General features: G+C 45.7%; 1 protein-coding gene and 1 pseudogene across 4 annotated transcripts in view; one reads left to right on the top strand and one right to left on the bottom strand.

The window, feature by feature from the left end:
• The window catches only part of CEP78 (centrosomal protein 78), a 160,466-nt gene extending 137,397 nt beyond the window's left edge, over nt 1-23,069 (bottom strand). For 2 of the 4 annotated variants that reach the window (XM_033927098.1, XM_033927124.1), the window contains exon 1: nt 22,657-22,736. The gene's annotated coding sequence lies outside the window, so the exon portion shown is untranslated. Of the gene's footprint in view, nt 1-22,373; nt 22,546-22,656; nt 22,737-22,987 lie in introns of those variants that run through there. The other 2 variants (XM_033927115.1, XM_033927106.1) reach the window with 2 other exon arrangements.
• LOC117368964 lies at nt 6,303-7,036 on the top strand (annotated as a pseudogene).
• Nucleotides 23,070-23,412: the final 343 nt, after the last annotated feature.

Genomic DNA, 23,412 nt, shown 5'->3' with positions numbered 1-23,412 from the left:
ACAAATCAGGAGAAGCTGCTGGAGCCATGCAGCCAACAACTATGGCTAGAGTTCTAGAGAAGGCTGCTGAGTTAGCATCATAGAAGCAATTAAGAAATCCTGTGTGGAAGGCATGGAACCAAACAAGCTTATCAGTGATTAGATGACAACATCATATTAGAAGCAAAGCCAGTATGGATAGAATATAAGATTTGCCACTGCTGGTCCATCGTGCCCAGCAGTCCACTCATGCGACAGCCCTTAGGTCAAAGACCAATGCCCTATTTGAGTCTAGCTTTACCTGCATATGTTCTGGTCCAACAGGAACTTATCTAACCTTTTCTTGAATCCTGAAGGGTGCTTTCCCCTATAACAGCCTCTGGCAGAGTGTTCCAGATTTCTACTACTCTCTGGGTGAAGAAACATAGAAACAGACGGCAGATAAGGGCCTTATGTTTGTACTGAATCTATCCCCTTTTAACTTTAGCGACTACCCTCTCGTTCTCTTCACCTTGGAGAGGGTGAACAATCTCTCTTTCTATACTAAGTCTAGTCCTTTCGTTATCTTGAATATTTCGCTCATGTCCCCTCTGTCTCTTCTTTTCAAGGAAGAAGAGGCCCAGTTTCTCTAGCCTCTCATTGTACGGCAACTCCTTCAGTCCCTTAACCATTTTTGTCGCTCTTCTCTGGACCCTTTAGAGTAGTACTATGTCCTTTTTCATGTACAGGTAAGCAATTTTATGTTTGTGCCTGTTCAGGGCTCTGGAGCAAATACCATCTGGTTCTGGCAATTTGTCAGTTGGAACAATCTAAACTTCCAATTCCAAATTTTGTATAAGTGACCCAAAGCTGGGTGTGCATCCTAGATCCATACCTAAATTAATTACCTAATTAGGTGATAACAATCAATTAAGAACATAAGAACATAAGAAATGCCTCTGCTGGGTCAGACCTGAGGTCCATCATGCCCAGCAGTCCGCTCACGCGGCGGCCCAACAGGTCCAGGACCTGTGCAGAAATCCTCTATTTATACCCCTCTATCCTCTTTTCCAGCAGGAAACCGTCCAATCCTTTCTTAAATCCCAGTACCGTACTCTGCCCTATTACATTCTCTGGAAGCGCATTCCAGGTGTCCACCACACGTTGGGTAAAGAAGAACTTCCTAGCATTTGTTTTGAATCTGTCCCCTTTCAACTTTTCCAGATGCCCTCTTGTTCTTTTATTTTTTGAAAGTGTGAAGAATCTGTCCCTCTCTACTCTCTCTATGCCCTTCATGATCTTATAAGTCTCTATCATATCCCCTCTAAGTCTCCTCTTCTCCAGGGAAAAGAGACCCAGTTTCTCCAATCTCTCAGCATATGGAAGGTTTTCCATCCCTTTTATCAGACGTGTCGCTCTCCTCTGAACCCTCTCGAGTATCGCCATATCCTTCTTAAGGTACGGCGACCAATATTGGACGCAGTATTCCAGATGCGGGCGCACCATCGCCCGATACAACGGCAGAATAACTTCTCTCGTCCTGGTTGTAATACCCTTCTTGATTATACCCAGCATTCTATTCGCTCTCTTAGCGGCCGCTGCGCACTGTGCCGTCGGCTTCATTGTCATGTCCACCATTACCCCTAAGTCCCTTTCCTGGGTACTCTCATTCAATAACATCCCTCCCATCGTATAGTTGTACCTCAGGTTTCTGCTTCCCACATGCAGTACTTTACATTTCTCAACGTTGAACTTCATCTGCCATCTCGTCGCCCATTCCCCTAGTTTATTCAGGTCCCTTTGTAATTCTTCGCAGTCCTCTTTAGTCCGAGCTCCACTGAATAGTTTGGTGTCGTCTGCAAATTTTATTATCTCACACGTCGTCCCTATTTCTAGATCATTTATGAATATATTAAATAGTAGTGGCCCGAGCACCGAGCCCTGCGGAACACCACTTGTGACCCTCTTCCAGTCCGAGTAGTGGCCCTTCACCCCTACCCTCTGTTTCCTACCCGCCAACCAGTTTCTGATCCATCTATGCACATCTCCGTCCACCCCATGGTTCTTCAGTTTCCGGAGTAGACGCTCGTGAGGCACCTTGTCAAAGGCTTTTTGGAAATCTAGGTATACGATGTCTATGGGGTCTCCTTTATCCGTCCGTTTGTTGATTCCTTCGAAGAAGTGCAATAAGTTAGTTAAGCACGATCTCCCCCTGCAGAAACCATGTTGGCTTGGTATCAGAAGTTCATTTCTTTCCAAATGTTCATCGATGTTTTCTTTTATCAGCGCTTCTGCCATTTTCCCCGGAACCGAGGTCAGACTCACAGGTCTGTAGTTTCCCGGGTCACCTCTTGATCCCTTTTTGAAGATGGGCGTGACGTTGGCTATCTTCCAATCCTCTGGTATCACACCTGTTTTCAGGGATAGGTTGCAAACTTGCTGCAGTAGTTCTGCTATCTCCTCCTTTAATTCCTTCAGAACCCTTGGATGGATTCCGTCTGGACCCGGGGATTTGTCAGTTTTTAGTTTTTCTATCTGCCTGCGCACATCTTCAAGGCTCACTTCCATGGATGTTAATTTTTCTGCTTCATTTCCATTGAAGAATTGCTCAGGTTCCGGTAAGTTGGTTGTGTCTTCGTTCGTAAATACAGACGAAAAGAACATGTTAAGTCTTTCTGCGACTTCTTTCTCCTCCTTCACTACCCCCTTCCTGTCTCCATCATCCAGCGGTCCCACCTCCTCCCTAGCTGGCTGTTTCCCTTTAACATATCTGAAGAATGGTTTGAAATTTCGTGCCTCCCTGGCTAGCTTCTCTTCATACTCTCTTTTGGCTTTTCGAACCACTCGGTGACATTCTTTTTGATACTTCCTGTGCTCCATCCAGTTCCCCTCAGTTTTGTCCTTTTTCCATTTCCTGAATGAATTTTTCTTATTGCCTATCGCTTCCTTCACTATTTTAGTCAGCCATACCGGGTCTTTTGTTCGACTCTTTTTGTTCCCCTTTCTGAATCTGGGTATGTACAAATTTTGCGCCTCACTCACCGTGTCCCTGAAAAAAAGCCAGGCATGTTCTACCTTTTGCCATTTCTTGGAAGTGTTCCTAAGTTTCTTCCTTACCATTTCCCTCATTGCTTCATAGTTTCCTTTCCTGAAGTTGAAAGTTGTTGCTATGGTTCTCTTTCCTTTCGGTATTCCTACTTCAACTTTGAACTTGATCATATTATGATCGCTGTTTCCCAACGGTCCCACTACTTCCACTTCCTTTGCAGGGCCCATTAACCCATTTAGGATTAGATCCAGAGTGGCATTTCCTCTCGTCGGTTCTCTAACAAGCTGCTCCATGAAACAATCTTGTGTAGCCTCCAGAAATTCTGTCTCTCTAGCGCATCTGGAGCTTCCAAGTTTCCAGTCTATCCCGGGGTAGTTGAAGTCTCCCATAATAACTGTGTAACCACTTTTGCATTCTCGCTTCATCTCGGTTTCCATTTCTCTGTCGATATCTCCGGTTTGCCCGGGTGGACGATAGTATAGGCCCATCTTTATTTCATGTCCTTTCCTATCCGGTATTTTAATCCATAGCGATTCCAGCTTGTTGGTCATCTCCACTGTGTCCATTCTTGTCGATTGTATGCTTTCTTTTATGTATAGGGCTATTCCACCTCCTTTCTGTCCTGACCTGTCCTGGCGATAGAGCTTGTAGAGCTTGTACCCCGGCAGTGCTGTATCCCATTTGCTTTCCTCATTCCACCATGTTTCAGAGATTCCAATGATGTCTATGTCCTCTGCATTGGCCAAAGCCTCTAGTTCCCCCATTTTGTTGCTTAGGCTCCTTGCATTAGTATATATGCAATTTAGGTCCTGGCATTTTCTTGTCTTCACTACCTTTCCCTGTGCTTCGATCCTTGGTGTCTTCTCTTTTGCTGCACTCTTTCTAACCTCCTCTTCTGGGTTAGTCGACTCCTGTAATTTATCCCTTGCTTCTTCCCAGCCTTTTTTCCCCTTAGTATCTTCATGGGATACCTTCTTCCGAATCGTCGACTCTAGGTCGACTGTCGGCTTTCCCCTTCCTTTTAGTTTAAAGCCTGTTCTATTCCTCTCATGACGTTGCTTGCTAGAAGTCTTGTTCCCGCTGTGCTCAGGTGCAGTCCATCTCTCCTGTAGAGCTTGTTCTTGCCCCAGAACGTTGTCCAGTTCCTCACGAAGTGGAAACCTTCTTCCTCACACCATTTCCTCATCCACGCATTTATTGATTGTAGTTCCTCCTGCCTTTTCACATCTGCCCTCGGTACCGGTAGGATCTCTGAGAATGCTATCTTCTGGGTCCTCATCTTCAGCTTCCTTCCCAGAATCTTGAACTGTTCTATCAGCGTGCCTCTTCTGTAGTCTCTCCTGCTGACATCATTCGTCCCGATGTGGATCATTACTGTGGTCTCTTCCGTCTCTGCTCCATCCAGGATCATCCCAATTTTGTCCACGATGTCCTTGGTTCTCGCTCCTGGGAGGCAGGTCACCAGTCGATCCTCTCTCCCTCCTGCTATGTGGCTGTCCACATGCCTCAGGATCGAGTCTCCCACTAGGATCGCTGACTTTCCCTTCTTCAGTTTTCGCTTCGGTCTCAGGTCAATGTCCTCAGTGTGCTTCTCTCTCTCTTCTGGGCATCGACTAGCCAATTTCTCCCCCTCTTGTGGTATTCCTCCGTGGCTGTCTTCTTTGAGGTCATCTGCTTCTTGCTCCCCCTTCCATATTGGTGTAACTTCATCCTTCATCTGGAGTTCGTTCTCTGCCACCCTCCTCCTGTATGCTTCCTCAATGAATTCCTCGAGCTCCCTGACTTCCTTCTCAATGTGTCTCTCACTCCTGAAGTCTTCAAATGCCTTGATAGGGTCCTCTGTGGTGTAAAGTCCTTCTAGCTCCAGTATCTTGTCCTCAAGTCGCTTGACTTCTTTCTTCAAGCTTTTCAGCTCCTGACACCGACTGCATACATAAGACTGTCTCCCCGAGGGGAGGTAGTCATACATATGACAGTCTGTGCAGAACACTGGAAAGCTCATCTTCTGGTTTCCCTCTGCTTCCATCGTCGTTCCTACTTTTAAGATAACAGTTAAGATTATGTGCTCTTTCTGTGCCTGTTTCTTGCCTTGCTACCTTCTTCTTGTGTGCGCTGCCTACGCTCTACCTTTCCTTGCTTTTGCTTGTGTGTTTATTTCTTCTGTGCCTGCTTCTTGCCTTGCTGCCTTCTTATGTGTGCTGTCTTTGCTCTTCCTTACTTTACTGCTTCTTGTGTGTGCTGGTTCTTTCTGCGCTTGCTTCTTCCTTACCTTCTGTGTTTCTGTACTTGCCGCTTCCTTACCTTTCAGTCCTTCCCTGTGCTCCTGGGTGTAGTGACTTGGCCCTTCTTGAGGCCCTTCGCAAAGGCGCTCTCGCTAAGGCGAGCGCCTTTGCCGCCCGCCTTTGCCGCGCGCCGAACGGCCACGCGCCGTTAGCTCCTCCCCTTTTGTAGGGTAGTTCGGACGCTGACTCTTCCGACGCGGTGGGGGTGGGCGGAGCTTACTCCCGCCCTGCCCCTAGCCTCCTGCTCTTCCTCCTCTGCTCTTTTCTTTACTTTTAACTGTGTTTAAACAGCTTTCTCCTGCTCCTCTTCCTCTCCCTTAGCTATCCTTGCTGCTCCTCCTGTCCGATGCTGTGCACCGCGTGTGTCTTTGACTCCTCCCCTTTTGTAGGGTAGTTCGGACGCTGACTCTTCCGACGCGGTGGGGGTGGGCGGAGCTTACTCTCGCCCTGCCCCTAGCCTCCTGCTCTTCCTCCTCTGCTCTTTTCTTTACTTTTAACTGTGTTTAAACAGCTTTCTCCTGCTCCTCTTCCTCTCCCTTAGCTATCCTTGCTGCTCCTCCTGTCCGATGCTGTGTATTACTGGTATTACTGGTATTAATTTGGCAGCATTTTAGATTTATGGCTTAGATGCACAAAAGTCAGTCAGTATTACCGACTGGATCGCTTCTACAGTCTGTGCCCCAACTGTAGCTGAACAGATATGCCAGTGTTGAGTAGACTTCTATCTGTGCCTAGAAAATGGCAAGCACAAATCAAGGTCAAGTATGCATATATAGTATCTCAACCATACCTTATGGTTTTACCTTGTTGGGCTGACTGGATGGACCATACAAAAGTCTTTATTTGCTGTCATCTATTGTATTACTATGTTACTATGTAGTTGTGAGAGGTAAAGCTTTGCAGACAACAGTCAAAGCTGACCCAAAACAGTAGTTCAGAGGTCAAGGCATTGAAAGTGGTTCCTGGAAATGCACATGCAGACAGTCAGTACTGCAGAGCAGCAGAAGGGTTAGATGGTGTTATATAGTAAGACGTTGGAGCAAAAAAATGCACCCAGTATTATTGCTGCTGAAGAAACAGCTCACCATGTTAAAATAATAGGTTGTGAATTACTCAATCCTTGCCGGTGTGATGGCTACACACATCAACTATGTCTTTTAAAGTGGATCAGTGAAAGAGGGTCATGGACCTGCGAACTTTGCTGTTATAGATATCATGTTATAGCAATTAAAATCAAAAAACCTTGTCAGTGGCAAAGCATTACTGTAACCCTTGTTGAGAAAGTTCAGATGATTGCTGTTATCCTAGGATACTTGTTTCTAATACCAAGTGTGTCTTGGCATCTGTGGTCAGCATTCAGCCCCTATGCAGTACAGCAAAGAAAAGGCATTCTTTTTCAAATATGCTATTGAATGTATGGTTTCATGGATCTAATTATACATGAAGGAGCAGCAGTTTTCAAAGTATTTAAATGGTGGCGAGCTGTTAACTGCATTGGGCTGTACTAAATTATGACAAAGCTACAGATATAGAGGAGAGTATTCATGGTATGTCATCAAGTAGGGCATTATGGTAGCCACTGTCTGCTTTAAGATCCAGTAATTTAGTTCATCCAACACAGTTAAGCTCACCAAGAATTCAGTGTGGCTATGTACTATTACATCAGTTTAATAGGATGAGACCTCAAGAAGATTCCTTAGAAGAAAGTAGTTCTGGTGAGGTTGTGATGAGGGTCACATCAGTATGAAGAATATTATTCCTGTTGTGCTGTTAAACACATGAGGATAATGTTCTCTGAATTTGAACTCTTAGAAGATTTATGGGATGTAGTTGTGAAGAATGGCAAAAAAAATATGACTAAAAAAAAAATATATATATATATATATATATAAAAACTTTTTAAAATTTACATTGTAAACTTCTCTGTAGAAAAAAAAAGAATAGGTTGTGGCAAATGACATCATACAGGAGGCTACTGTATCAGATGTAGAACTGAATAAGCTGCAGCCAAGGCCACTCCTGTAAAATCAACTTCTTAGATATGCCTGTGGCCCACACATATACAGTCACTTCACAACCTCTATATATGAAGTTATCTGCAGCTGCTGCATCCAAAATCCACATCTGTGGATAGCACCAATCACATGCAAGTCACATCTGGGTATGCTATCTCCTGAAGCTACATTTGTGGACAGCTAAGAACTATGAAACAGAGGTGTCCAATCCTCACACGATGATGGAAGAGCATGAAGCCATGTGTTAGGATGGCACTTGTAACCCAACTATCTCTCTCTGTAGCGAAGGTGTGTTATGAGCAAGCACTGAATGTGTGTCGTCATGGCAACTCAGCAGGTTGCAAAGGCAAGATGCCAACCTTCAAGCTGATGAGTAAATCACATTGCAGTCAAACCAAAGAACAACAAAAGAAGTTGTTGCTAAAAGGACATGGGAAACTGCTCAAGATAGAACATGCTACAGGCAAGAAATAACTGCATGCAGAGCAGTAGTGAGGGTCCTGATAAAACAGAACCTCAAATAGAAGAGGCAGACTCCACTAAAGCCATCATCTAGAATGGTAGAACTGAGGTTGGGCCAGTCCCAAATATACGAGAAAGTTGGAACTACACGATAGAGGCAGACGTCTCATCTTAAGATGCTGTCAGTAAAAAGCAAACAAAAACACTGGTCCTGTTAGGAGCCAAAACAGCATACCAAAGATGAGATGTTCCTGTCCAGCCCAATAGGAAACTGTAGTGAGGGAAGCCAAGTGATGTCAGCATGCCTCCCTTGGATTGCCACTGTGCACCCTCCAAGGCAGTTACCATTATGCCCCCCCTGTGGAAGTGGCACCACAGAGAATCAGAGACTGGAACCCACAAAGTCCATGAGGGCACAGATATGGTGGAGGCTGACACAAAGCCACGTATTACGTAACTGTTGCTGCAGAGCAGTAGAAGTTGGAGCTGGCATTTTGTCACATAACAGAGAAGGCTGCTGCCACTTTAGAGCCAATGAGGCCACTGAAAATACTCAGCCTACTGCCAATGCGTCATAAAATAGGAGAGTGTCAGTACCATGCAGCTAAAAGAATAAAGGGTGCTGAATTAACCTCGCTGAAAAGTCTCTGCCACCTTGCAACATATAAAGATGCCACCATCATGCAGCAGATAAGAACATTATTACTATGCAGCATATAATTACGCTTGCACCATGCAGTGATGAAGAATGCTGCTACCGAGTAGTGGATAAGGCAGCTGCCATCATGCAGCATGAAGGAAGCTGGAACTGGGATACACATGACACCTCAACTATGCCACATATAAAGAGGTTTGCCACTCTGCAGAATACCAAGATGCTACTATTTTGCTATATATAATGGTGTTGCCACTAAATGGCATCCACCGTGGCTACTATCATCACAGAGCATTTAACACTGTACCATGTAGCTTTTAAGGATACTGCCTGCCAGCAAGCAGGCTAAGCATGCTACCACTATGAAAAATGCTATTCTTAGGTAGCCTATAAGGCTTTAGCCACCATGCCACCTACAAGAATGTTGTGCCAACATAAGAACAATGGTCTATCTAGCCCAATATCCTTTTTCCAGTCCAGGTCACCAGTACATGACAAACCCAAATAGAAGCAACATTTGAGGCTACCAATCCAAGGCAAGCAGTGGATTCCCCCATGTCCTCCACAATATCAAACTATGGACCTCTCCTCCAGGAACTTGTCCAAACCTTTCTTAAACTCAGCTACACTAACAACTGTAACCACATTCTTTGGCAATGAGTTCCAGAGCTTAATTATTCTTTGAGTAAAAAAAATAAATATATATATTTTCTCTATTTCTCTTAAAATTATTCCCATGTAATTTCATTGAGTGTCCCCTTATCTTTCGATTTTTCACCCTTTCAAAAAGTACTTTCACTCTTACTCATTCTACACCACTTGGGATTTTATAGACATCAATCATAGCCCCCTCCCCCCCTTCTTCCAAGCTATAGTGTCCCAACCTCTTTAGTCTTTCCTCATACAAGGAGTTCAATCCCCTTTATCATTTTGGTCACTCTTTGAATCTTTTCTACTTCTGCTATATCTTTTTAGATAGGGTGACCAGAACTGTGTGCAATATATTCAAGGCAAGAATGCAACATTCCCAGTCTTATTTGCCATCCCTTTCCTAATGATTCCTAGCATCTTGTTTGCTTTTACAGCCATAGCAGCACACTGGGCAGAAGATTTCAGCGTAGTGTCTACAATAACACCCAGAATTTTTTTCTTGGATGCTGACTCCTAAGGTGGACCCTAGCATCAGGTAACTATGATTAGGATTATTCTTCCCACTTTGCATTTGTCCACATTAAATCTCATCTACCATTTGGATGTCCAGTCTTCCAATTTCCTAAGGTCTTCCAACAATTTTTTCAGAGGCCTCATGTGTTTTAACAACTTTGAATAATTGTGTCTCATCTGCATATTTAATCACCTTACTTGTCATTCCAATTTCCAGATCATTTATAAATATTTTAAATAGTACCAATACAAGTAAAGATCCTTGCAGCATTCCTCTATTTACCCTCCTTCACTGAGAAAAATGGCCATTTAACCCTACCCTCTGTTTTCTGTCCAATAACCAATTTTAAATCCACAACAGAACACTGCCTCCTATCCCATGACTCTGAGGAACTTTGTCAAAAGCTTTCTGAATATCTAGATAAACTACATCAACTGGCTCACTTTTATATACATGTTTTTCCACACCTCTAAACAAATCAAGCAATTTGGTGAGGCAAGACCTCCCTTGGCTGTACCCATAGGGGAAAGCACCCTTCAGGGATTCAAGAAAAGGTTAGATAAGTTCCTGCTGGACCAGAACATACGCAGGTAAGCACAGTTACTTACCGTAACAGGTGTTATCCAGGGACAGCAGGCAGCTATTCTCACATATGGGTAACGTCATCAGCGGAGCCCGGATGCGGAAGCTCGCAAGCAGACTTGCTTGAAGAAACTAGAAGTTTCGAGTCGACCGCACCGCGCATGCACGAGTGCCTTCCCGCCCAGCGTAGGGCGCGTCTCCTCAGTTCAGATAGCTAGAGTGTGTAAGCTCAGACTGAGACAAAGGAAGCGACTCGACCTCACAGGAGTCTGCAGAATGTCCAAGCTGGATGAGAGGAAGAAGCTTTGGTCCCATATTAGTAAGGAACTGAATGAATTTCTTCTCCAACATGGTCTGGAAAGAAGCCGGCAAGGATGGATCCACATCTGAAACCGGACCTGCTTTGGCTGGAGGTTCCACCGAGGCAGTGTAAATGTGCTTCAACTTGGAAGTCTTAGGCACTTTGAGCACCACTGCTGGAACTTTCTGCTGAGCTATCTGACCTGAGGCAACAGGAGAAGATACAGCAGATGTCGTCGAAGAGAGAGCCACTGCAAACGACGAAGGTCTGATGATGCTCAAGGTGGAAGCAGTAGAAGCAGGAGGAGTCTCGGTCGAAGGTGAGGCCGAGGTCGCCTTCGAAGTCGAGGGATCGGAGGAAGAATCCATCTCGAAAAGCTTTTCCACCAAAAGACGACGACGTTTAAGGGCTCAAGGTTGAAGAGTAGCACAGCGCTCGCACGACATCGGTTGATGTTCTGGCCCATAGCACTTGAGGCACCGATGGTGTGGGCCCGTAAGGGAAATCGCACGCTGGCACTGGATACACTTCTTGAAGCCCGTTACAGGCCGGGACATAAGAGGGAAAAACGACAACCGCATAATCGAAGCCCTTGGGCTGCGGCAGAGCAGCCTGCCCCGGCAGTCGGACGGAAGATTGAAAATTTTTTTTTTTTTAAACTAGAAATAAAAGAAATAAAGTAAGAACAGCGATTCGTGAAGAAAAAATACAAACCGCGGTTCAGAGAAGGCACGAAGGAACGAAGTTAAACGCAGAGAGTCAAAGACGGACTTCTCAGCTCTGTGGAAAACTGAGAACTGAGACGCGCCCTACGCTGGGCGGGAAGGCACTCGCGCATGCGCGGTGCGATCGACTCGAAACTTCTAGTTTCTTCAAGCAAGTCTGCTTGCGCACTTCCGCATCCGGGCTCTGCTGATGATGCCACCTATATGTGAGAATAGCCTGCCTGCTTGTCCTGGGATAAAGGCTAGATTCAAATAGGACACTGATCTTTGACCTAAGGGCCGCCGCATGAGCAGACTGCTGGGCATAATGGACTGCTGGTCTGACCCAGCAGCGGCAATTCTTATGTTCATGCTGACTCTGTCCTATTAAACTATGTTCCATAATTTTATTTTTTATAACAGTTTCTACTATTTTGCCCGGCACTGAAGTCAGGCTTACCAGTCTGTAATTTTCCAGATCATTCCTGGACCCCTTTTTTAAAAAATCAGCATAACATTGGCCACCCTACAATCTTTAGGTACTACAGACAATTTTAGTGACAGCTTACAGATCACTAACTGCCGAAGGGAAGATTAAGTACTTACCTTGATAACCTTCTTTCTAGCAGAAAAGCATACGAGTCTTGTCCAATGGGTTGTGTACCCCTAATTGCAAGTTTGTGTACAAGGAATTATCTACATTTTCAAGTTTCAAGTTTATTGGTTTTTAATATCCCGATCATAAAACAAATATCTGACCGGTTAACAATAAAATTTGAAATAGGAAAGGAAGAATTATTTAATGGTGTATTAGAAAGATTAGTAAGAAAAATAAAATAAATAAAAAAAAAATGAAAAAAAAAACATATAAAACATACGGACAAACCTGACAGTGAGGATGAGTGGGGAGGAAGGGAAAAGTTACATAATCTTAGAAGAAATGAGATAGAGGGAAGGGATATAACACGAGGGGTAAGGGTGCATGGTATGAGAGATATGCGCTGAAGAGAAGGTTAGTTTTGAGAAAGAGATCAACAAGTAAACCAAGAAAAGATTAAGATTTGGCAAAGGCATCTTGAAATAGATAAGTTTTAAGATTAGTCTTAAATTTTGGTAATTGGATTTCATCCCGAAGAAATTGAGGGAGAGAGTTCCATAATGTGGGGGCAGTTATAGCAAAGTTAGTATTCCTAGTGTAGTAGGATTCTTTTAAAGAAGGAATGAAAAGCAGTTTTTGATCAGTTGATCTTAAGGAACGAGAAGAACTTTGGGGGATTAATAGTTTATCTAGAAATAGGGGCTGGTGAGAATGTTTAATTTTAAAACATAAGAACATAAGAACATAAGCAGTGCCTCCGCTGGGTCAGACCACAGGTCCATCTTGCCCAGCAGTCCGCTCCCGCGGCGGCCCGAACAGGTCACGGCCTGTCTGAGACACCAGAAGGGGCCCCCTTGCCACCTTGGTTTCCCATTGAGTTTTATCTTCCCATCGAAGTCCTAACCCTCCGGTCTTGCACATGCACTACCTGGTTAGGTTTCTATACTTATTACCTGGTTAGCTTTCTATACCTGTGTTACATCCCAGCACCTCTCTCAGTATCCCACGATCCCTTTATCCCTCAGGAATCCGTCCAATCCCTGTTTGAATCCCTGTACCGTACTCTGCCTGATCACTTCCTCCGGTAGCGCATTCCAAGTGTCCACGACCCTTTGGGTGAAAAAAAAACTTCCTTGCATTTGTTTTGAACCTATCTCCCTTCAGTTTCTCCGAATGCCCCCTCGTACTTGTTGTCCCCTTCAGTCTGAAGAATCTGTCCCTATCCACCCTCTCTATGCCCCTCATGATCTTGAAGGTCTCTATCATATCTCCCCTGAGCCTCCTTTTTTCCAGAGAGAATAGCCCCAGCCTATCCAACCTCTCGGCGTATGGGCAGTGTTCCAGCCCTCTTACCAGTTTCGTTGCTCTCCTTTGGACTCTCTCAAGCACTGCCATGTCCTTCTTGAGGTACGGCGACCAATATTGAACGCAGTATTCCAGATGTGGACGCACCATAGCTCTATACAATGGCATGATGACTTCCCGCGTCCTGGTTGTTATGCCCCTCTTTATGATGCCCAGCATCCTGTTGGCTTTTTTCGAGGCTGCTGCGCACTGTGCAGATGGCTTCAGTGATGCATCTACCAGCACACCCAAGTCTCTCTCAAGACTGCTGTCTCCCAATAATGCCCCCCCCAATTTGTATTTGAACAACGGGTTCTTTTTACCTATATGCATGACCTTGCATTTTTCCACGTTAAAGCGCATTTGCCATTTGTTTGCCCAGTCTTCCAGCTTGTCCAGGTCCCTTTGCAGGTCCTCACACTCCTCCCTAGACCTAACTCTGCCGCACAGTTTGGTATCGTCTGCAAATTTTATAACCTCGCACTTTGCCTCTTTTTCCAGGTCATTGATAAATATGTTGAAGAGTAACGGCCCCAGCACCGATCCCTGTGGCACACCGCTCGTGACTCCCCGCCAGTCAGAGTATTGTCCCTTTACTCCGACCCTCTGCAGTCTACCCGACAACCAGTGCTCGATCCATCTGTGCACATCCCCTCCCACCCCGTGGTTCCACAGTTTCCTAAGCAGCCTTTCATGTGGCACCTTGTCGAAAGCCTTTTGAAAATCAAGGTAAATGATGTCTATAGGTTCCCCATTGTCCACCCGACTGCTTATTCCCTCAAAGAAGTACAGAAGGTTCGTTAAGCATGACCTTCCCTTACAGAATCCATGCTGGCTTGTTCTCAGTAGGCCATATCTCTCGATATGCTCGCAAATACCATCCTTGATCATAGCTTCCACCATCTTTCCTATAATTGAAGTCAGGCTCACCGGCCTGTAGTTTCCGGGGTCTCCCCTCGATCCCTTCTTGAAGATAGGTGTGACATTCGCCAATTTCCAGTCCTCTGGTACCTCTCCAGTTTTCAAGGATAGGTTGCAAACATGCTGGATTGTGCCCGCTATTTCTTGTCTTAGTTCTTTCAGAACCCTTGGATGGATCCCGTCCGGGCCCGGCGATTTGCCGCATTTTAACCTGTCTATCTGCTTGAGGACATCCTCCTTACTTACCTCTATGTGTTCTAATTTTTCAGCCTGTTCCCCACTCATGAGCTCCTCTGAGTCCGGTATATTAGATGTGTCTTCTCTCGTGAAAACCGACGAGAAGAACGTGTTCAACCTCTCAGCTACCTCTTTATCCTCCTTGATCACTCCCTTCCTATCCCCATCGTCCAACGGCCCCACCTCCTCTCTCGCTGGTCGCTTCCCCTTTACGTAACTGAAGAATGCCTTGAAGTTTTTCGCCTCCCTGGCCAGCCCCTCTTCATATTTCCCTTTTGCTTTTCTAACCTCTCGGTGGCATTCCTTTTGGCATTTCCTGTGCGCCTGGTGATTTTCCTCCGTTGGGTCCTTTTTCCATCTCCGGAAGGACACTTTCTTGTCGTTTATTGCCCTCTTTACTTCTGTTGAGATCCAAACCGGGTCCTTTGACCGCTTGTTCTTGCCGCCTTTCCTGAAACTTGGGACGTACATTTTTTGTGCTTCCTGCAGGGTGTCCCTGAATAGGGTCCAGGCGCTTCCTACAGTCTCCATCTTAAGGACGTTTTTGAGCTTCCTCCCCACCATTTCCCTCATAGCAGCATAGTTCCCTTTCCTGAAGTTGAGCGCAGTTGTTGCGGTCCTCTTTACTGTGGGTGTCCCCTTTTCTAATGTGAATCGGATCGCGTTGTGGTCACTGTTGCCTAGTGGTCCTCCCACTTCTACCCCTCTTGCAGGCCCCCCTAATCCGTTTAAGATGAGGTCAAGAGTAGCACTCCCTCGCGTCGGTTCCTTGACTAGTTGCTCCATGAAGCAGTCCCTCACAGCTTCTACAAATCCTGTTTCCTTAGTGCAGTTGGAGTGACCCATACTCCAGTCAATCCCCGGGTAGTTGAAGTCCCCCATCACTGTTACACTTCCAGTCCTGCATTCTTGTCTCAGTTCAGCTTCCAAGTCGTGTCCGATTTCCTCCGGCGTACCAGGTGGGCGATAGTACAACCCCAGTTTTATGCCTGTACCCTTGTTTCCCGGCAATTTGACCCATAGCGATTCCAGCCCCTCTGCTTTCTTTGCCATATCCATCCCGACCGAGTAGATAGAGTCCTTTATATATAGTGCTATGCCTCCCCCCTTCTTGTGGGTCCTGTCCCTCCTGTAGAGCTTGTACCCTGGCAGCGCCACATCCCATTGATTCTCCTCTGTCCACCATGTTTCTGTAATTCCAATTATATCCAGTTCCTCCCCCTTGGCTACGGCCTCTAGTTCACCCATCTTGGCCATGAGGCTTCTTGCATTGGCGTATAAGCACCGCAGGTCCCGTCGTTTTTCCTCCACCTCCGTATTTACCTGGGCCGCCTCCCCTTGAATTTCGGGCAGTTCTCCTGTTTCCTGTGCTTCTGCTTTGCCCTTAGCCTTTACTCTCGCAGCTTTCGGTTTCTCCACATTTCCGCCACCCCTCTCCCCAGCTTCTCCTCTGGGTTTTCTAGCCCTACCGGTCTCCTCCTGGGCTATCATCCCTTGAGGCTCTGTTTGATTCCCCTCGCCTTGTGGCAGTATGCAGTAAGCAGTATGATTTTATAAATTATCCGATGGGTGACTGGGAGCCAATGAGCCTCTTTAAGAAAAGGAGTGACGTGATCGAACTTACCAATTCTGTAAATGAGTTTGATTGCGGTATTTTGAATGAGTTGCAACCGTCGAAGTTCTTTTTGGGGGAGTCCATTTAAAAGAGAATTACAGTAGTCTAAGTGGGAAATGACTAAAGAATGAATTAAGGTATTAATCGAGTCAGTAGTTAAAATAGATCTGAGGGAACGAATGATATGTAATTTGAAGAAACAAGTTTTTACAACAGAACTTATGTGGTCATGAAATGTAAGTTCGCTATCTAAGGTGACGCCTAATAATTTTATTTTAGTATCCATACGTATAGGTGTGGATTTAATGTAAATTGTTCCTGGTAATATTTCAGATTTTTTCCAGCTCCAGCTCCTCCGACCTGCTCTGTATTCCTCAGTTCATACCAAAGCAGTCGAGAAACACTAGAAAGTCAAAAGAGGAGGGGTATGCTTTTGACCATAAAGAAAAGAAATCAATTAAAAAATAAACATAACAAGACTATGCCACAGTGCAATAGGCACTAACACTGAAATAACAACCATGCACCCATATCAGGCAGAGATGAACTCTTATTTCATGTATTTGATTTTTTTTATTTTTTTCATAAAGCAGGAAGAATTTTACCTATGTAGCATTAGGCCCCCTCTCCTGCAGAGGCTAATGCCACACAGCAATTGCTGAGCTGTCCAGGAAATCCAACACTCTGCATACCCCGAGCAGCAGCAGATCAAGCGTAGGCCCAGAACACCTGTGCCTGAGACAGTAAGCAAACGATATGAAATTTTTTTTTACAGAGAGGGAGATAAAGACTTGTATGGCTTTCTACTAGAACAATGATCGTCAAATAAGTACCTAATCTTCCCTTCTAGTTGAAAAGGCATACAAGTTATGACCAGTGGGATGTACCAAAGCAATTCCCTGAGTCTAAGGTGGGATAAAGGAGCCTGCAGACAAAACACAAGACCCAATAGCAGTATCCACATAAGCTACCACATCCACTCTACAAAATTTAGTAAAAGCATGAAGAGTGGATCACATGGCTGCCCAAATCTTGTCAGGCGGTACCGCTCAGGACTCCACTCACGAAGAAGCCACCTCCCTAGAGAAGTAGGCTCGCTAAAAAAAAAGGCTGTTTACCGTACCCAAAATATACCCAGGAGATACTTGCACCATTCCATCTTGCAACAGAAGCCTTAAGAGGCCAGCTTCCCTAAATGGCTAGGATTAGTCAACACAAAGAGATGATCCAAAAGATGAAAGGGATTCATCATTTCCAGGTATTACCACTACTACTAAAGTATCGCCAATGACTTCTGCCCAGGAGGGAAGGTTATGACGGCCTTTATAGTGGGAGATTTGATAATAGGGCATGTAGCTAGTATCATAAAAGGGATGCCTACTGCCTCAGGGTCCTCCCATCTGGCTGTACAACCCCCTCCACAACTCCTCCGTACCTTTTTTAAAAGACTCAGCAGGAGAGATACTCGCTCACTCACTCCTGCTTGCAGACCCTCCTGATTGGCTCAGGTGCAAAAGGCTCCAAGCCAATCAGGGCCTTAGGCCCCTTCCAGTGCATCCCAGGATACACCAGGAAGAGGAAGTTCCATCATTTCAAAGAGGTAGGTCTGCCGGCAGGAGGGAGTTGTCAGCCCTCCTGCTGGATCTTCTAAGAAAAGGTACAGGGAGATTTGGTTGGTCGTGCAGCCAGGTTGAGGGGGGCCAAGGTGGGGAGCCTGGACTGTGTCAGGAGGGAATGGGCATCCCTCCTGCCGATTTATTTAGTATGGGGGAGGGGGGTGTCGGCATCATGGGCAGGGGTATGCCAGTGGCATCGGCAGGGCGCTGACTGGCTTCAAAAGAATGGCTGTCCATGGGGGTGAAGGGGAGCTCTGCTGGAGTACCCGGTTTTAGTGTGTGTGTGTGTTGTGCGAGTACACAACACAGCACAATAATTGAGCCCATTAAAATAAAACCAAAAAAGTCCCGGCTCAGCTGTTGTGCTTGTGTTGTGTGCGTGCACGATATACAGACAACAGCTGGCCCGCTTACGATCCTCTTGAATTATAAATGGTGAGCTCTTGGAGAGGGCGTCAGACCAAGCAGGGCGAAAGAGAAGATCATCCCGCCTATCGCCTCCCCCACCCCACCCTGGAGCTGCCCTGCTTGACCCCCCCTAACATTACTGGAAGAAGGAGGAAGAGAGAGATGCTGGGTGGGAGGGCATTTGGAAAGAAAAGTGGAGAGATGGTGGATTTGGTGGTAGTGGGAGGAAGGAAGGGAGATGCTGGATGGGAGGGCAGGTGGGAAGAAAGAGAGACGGTGAACCCAAGGGTGGTGGGGAGGGAGACAGTGATACTGGATGGAAAGGCTTTGGTGGATGGGAAAATTGGGGAGGGGTCAGGAGGAGAAGTTCTAATTTAGGGTCCCCCTCCTTAATTTCTGCCCTGGGCCCCAGCAGGTCTAACATCAGTCCTGCTTAACAATCCTGTTCCCATTAACCATCCTCCAGAGTTGCTAGTGCTGCTGCTGGTACCGCTGCCCTCCCCCAGCAGTGAGCTGCTGGTGTCGCTACGCTAACCCTAACCCATCGACAAGCTGCTGATGCCACTGCCCATCCCCCAATCTGCTTGTGCTGGACAGAACTGTGCTGAGAGCACAGAGATGCAGAACCAGAGGCAGGAAATGAAGATTAGAAAGAAAATCACAAGATAACAAATGTAAGAAATTATTTTATTTTTACTTTCATTAAAATGTCAATTTTGAGAATTTACATCTGCTATCTCTATATTGCACTGTACAAGGGGTGCTTTTAAATAGTGATTAATCATGTGATTAAAAATGTTAATTGCAATTAATCATGTGATTAAAAATTATATTCGATGTACAGCCCTAATAGTGATAGGAGTATACTACCATCTGCCTGACCAGGATGAACAGATGCTGAAATGTTACAATATTTGACATCAGGAAGGCTAACAAACTGGATATCACAATAATAATAGGCGATTTCAAAACTACAGGCAGTCTCTGGGTTAAGAACGGGTTCCGTTTTTTAAAACCGTTCTTAAGTTAAATTGTATGTAACTCGGATCCTTGTATTCTTTCCACTTTCTCCACCTCCTCTTGTATCCCTTTCCATCCATCCCATTCTTCCCTCTACACCACCACATCCAATATTACTCCCTCTCATCTTTCTCTTCCCCATGCATCTCTACCTCACTACTCTCCCACCACCATGTCCAACAATGCTCCTCTTTCTTCATCTCCCCATGTGCACCGTCTCTCTTTCCCTCTCACTCAGACACAATTCTCCCTTTCTATGCCCTCCCCCATCTCAGCATCTCTTCCCATCACTCCATCCATTCTTCCATCCTATGGCTCATGCTCTCCTCCATCCCTCCAATCTGTGTCCCAAGTTCATGCCCCCTCCCTATACGCTTCCATCCTTTGTCTGAAGTTTGAGCTCCCTCCCTTCCAAGTCCATCGTGCCACTCTCCCTCCTTCCTACAACACTTAGACTAGTTTAGATGTTTGTCATTCCCATGTGAGACTCGATAATTTCTATCATAGGTCATCCACTTTTATTTGATTCCACAAATCAGCCCTTCCCAGTTCACAATACTTTTTTTTTTTGCCACAGCACTCATATCAATACAATCACCAGCATAAACAACCTGAGAGCAGCATTAAGTTTAACTGGAGGGATTCCATCAGAAAGTCTATCACAACAAGCACTCACTTCATGTTCCATTTCACTAGAAATAGCAAAACAACCTCGTCACACAGCACCTCTAACCAACTGAAGTGAAGGAAGAGATTTCAAAAAACAAATTAACATGTGTAGCAGTGATAAATTATAGAAGTATTACTTTTCGTTCAACCCCACTGGCACCTCTTGTGTGTCTAGGCTGCAAATAGGTACCTTTATGCCTTCTCAATCTAGGTGACCAGATCCCCAAGAAAAGACTGCACAGAGTTATTATGTACATTGGAAGCTAAAATACTTTGATACTAAACTTGTTAGAATTGGTTTAGCGTTGATCATTAAAGGCACAGTAAGTTCAGAACATCGGGACCAAAATTTCTTAAAAAGAAGTCCCAGAAATGATTCTGCAGACACAGTAGTAGGAAGAGAACCAACCCAAATATAAACCAAGGTAACCTTTTTCCCCCCAAAAAAAGAAGGAAAAAAGTTTGACTTGAATATAAACCAGGGGGGTTCATATTCAAGTGCCCTGCTCAGCCCTGCCAGGCTCTACACCCAACTCCCTCCCTCACTACCTCCCTTGCCTGGCATCTGGATCCCCCTCCCTTCCTGCCCTGCACCCTGTTCCCCATCTCCCTCTTCCAGATGCCTTGAAGGCTTCCACTGAGGCTGCCATAAAACCTGGTGGACCAGCAGTGGGCCAGGACAGGAGGAATCCCTCCTGCCTCCTGTCCTGACCAACTCTAACAATTTTCACCTCCCTCCCGCCTTCTTGATTAGTAAATATGATACCTTTAAAATCCCTGGTGGTGAGCAGAAGCAATCTTCCGACGCTCCTGCCCCATGCACAGCTATCTGAATGGCTGACGCAGGAAGTTGTGGCAGTCATTCAGATAGCAAGTCTACACTGAAGAGGAGCGTAGGAAGATCGCTCCTGCCCCAATTCACCGCTGGACCTCCAGGTATTTTAAAAGGTACCATATTTACTAATCTGGAGTGAGGGAGTGTGGTGAGAGTTGGCCAGGACAGGAGGCAAGAGGGATTCTACCTGTCCCAGTCACCACTGACCACCAAGTCTTAAGGCAGGCTCAGTGGAGGCCTGCAACAGGTCTGGGAGGTGACCCAAATATAAACCAAGGTTTTGGCCCAAAAATCTTAGTTTATATTAGAGTATATATGGTGTATGATTTTTTTTTTTTTTTGTATTACATGAGATCAAAATGAACTTTGAAGTACAGTATTAGTAATGTCTAATGACCTTACTAATCCTGCCTCATCAGCAGCTGACAATTTTGGGCTGCCATACATCTAGGACTTCGGAGAAGATTCACCTTTCATTAGCACAATGACCCTAAGTGCAGAAGCAAAGACAACAATGGAGTGCTTCAGCAAAAAAAAGGAGGGAAATGTCTTAGTGCCAGTCAATCAATCCCACACATGAACCCAATAGAAAAAAAAACATGGCAGCACGTGAAGATTACAGGTAACAGATATCCAGCCAGCCTCAATAAGCCTTTAAAAAAAAAAAAAAAAACTGCACCATTCTACTGTGCAGTTGACATGTTCATCATTTCTAATTCCCCATGTCAGCTCTGAAATCCATTTTAAAAATGGCATTAGGTTGCCCTAATCTTCAGGTACCATGCTGGATTTTTTTTAAAAGCTAGAACTCAAAAATTAAATTGCAGATCTATAAATTAGTAATTTGTAGTTTATCAGTATACTGGGGGTGTATACCATCCAATCAAGATGATCTGCTGCTATTTAGTTTGTCAGCTTGCCCTATTACATCTTCCAGGTTTACAAAAATTTGTTTCAATTCCTCTAATTAACTTTAAACACCATTTTTGGCAGGAAATAAGAACATAAGAAGTTGCCTCCACTGGGTCAGACCAGAGGTCCATCGCGCTCAGCAGTCCGCTCCCGCGGCGGCCCATCAGGTCTATGACCTGTGAAGTGGTTCCTGACCATTTCTCTAACCTACCTCTACTTCTATCTGTACCCCTCAATCCCCTTATCCTTTAGGAACCTATCTAAACCTTCCTTGAACCCCTGTAATCTCCCAATATATTTCAGTGAAGACTGAAGCAAAGAATTTATTGAGTATCTCTATAATCTTGTCATCCCTGGGTGTCCCTTTTACCTCTTGATCATCTAATGAGGTACATTAGATGATCAAGAGGTAAAAGGGACACCCAGGGATGACAAAGGTTTTAATTATGCATTATTGCTTCTAAGTGACAGATATGAGAGTGTCTCCAGACCTTCAAAGAAAAAGCATCCTGTGTAGGGGCCATAGCCACAAGAGGTTCTAGGCCCACCCAGGTTGGACACACCTTTCTTTAGCCGGTTGAGACTAAAGTTTGGCTGTCAGCAACTCAGAACGCAGTCACTGATGCAGGCACCATGCACATAAGCTGATCCTCCACCAAACAGATACAGCTAAGGTCACCCTAACTAGAGGGGGAAGGAAGAAGAAAGGGGAGACAGGAGTGGATACCTAATGCCCATGCATATCCACTGTAAGTACCCCCAAAAAGTAGTGGCCTTGCAGCATCAATGATCCTGTGTTGGCGAAGAATAAGGCAGTGGTTAGAGCAGTAGGCTAAGAGCCAGAGATGTAAAACAAGGCAATTGCCCCGCACCCCCACGATACAAGATATCCCAAGCCTGAACAAAATACTGCCTTCTGTGGAGGGCTTTGGGACAACCTACTAATTTCTGCACTAAGCCCAGCCTAGGTCACCACAACCCTAGTTCAAATCCCATTGTGAACTTGTGCAAGCCTCTTAACTCACCTGCAACACAGGTATAAATTTAGAACTAGATTTACAAATTCCACTTGTACAGAAATGAGACTTCAACAAGCCACACGCATTCGGCTGCCCCTCTCACTCTCAAACGCCGAACCCCTACCCCAAACGCATTCGCAGACTGGTCGCTCCTCCTCATAACCTGCCAGCTCTCCCTCTCCTTCTTTCCTCCCTCCTCGGTCCAACATATTCGCCCCCTTCTCTTCCCTGTCCGCGATTCAGCATCTCTCCATGAACCCCCCCTCCCGTCAAACTCATGATTACCCACCACCAGTCCCGCAGCTCTTCCTTCTCCGGTGCCCCCGGTCCCACCAGCGCAAACCTTTCTCCCTCCCACCCCCTCCCCTCCCCTATTTGGAAGCGTCCACCTTGCCGGAAATAGGAAGTTGCGTCAGAGGAGGGCGGGATGCTGAAATAAAATTGGAAAAACGGCGCAGCGGAGAAAGGGAAAGAGACGCCAGAGAAGTAAAGCTGCGACAGGTCCTCAAAAGACAAGTTAGAAACAGAGAACTGCACTGGAACGGGGTCTGCGGGGATGGAAGTAGTTGCTGCGGCATTCACGTGCGAGTTTAGGACCCTCTCAGTGATCAACTACCCACCCAGGGTCCTCCCAAGACGTCCGAGTACCGTCTCATATTCCCTTCATCGATTCTTGCTGTGTCTACCTGTGCTGACGCAGCGAAGCTCACCCTGACACGTGCGCGGGCTAGCAGCATCAAAGGTCACCTGATTTACTGGGAGCATGCATGTGGTCAGCTGGCTCCCTGCACGTGGAGGTCACCACAGCCACTGGCCAGTAGATCAGGTTGACTGCTGCTGTCTGATCATTGAAGCCAAGACTTGCTGTGCAGCAGGGTTGGCTTAAAGGGCTATGGCACCCTGAGCCAACTTTGATGGCACCCTGAGCCAACCCTGAGCCCCCACCCCAAAAGCTTAAACTCTCTGTCTCTCTCAAGCACCTAGGGCTAGATGCACTAAAGAGGATCGGTAAGACCTTGTGGGTCTGCGCCAATCCGATTTTTGA

The sequence above is a fragment of the Geotrypetes seraphini genome, chromosome 1, assembly GCF_902459505.1.
Source record: "Geotrypetes seraphini chromosome 1, aGeoSer1.1, whole genome shotgun sequence".
Lineage (NCBI taxonomy): Eukaryota > Metazoa > Chordata > Amphibia > Gymnophiona > Dermophiidae > Geotrypetes > Geotrypetes seraphini.
The sequence above is the reverse complement of the archived record's forward strand: the minus strand, read 5'-3'. Positions and strand labels throughout refer to the sequence as shown.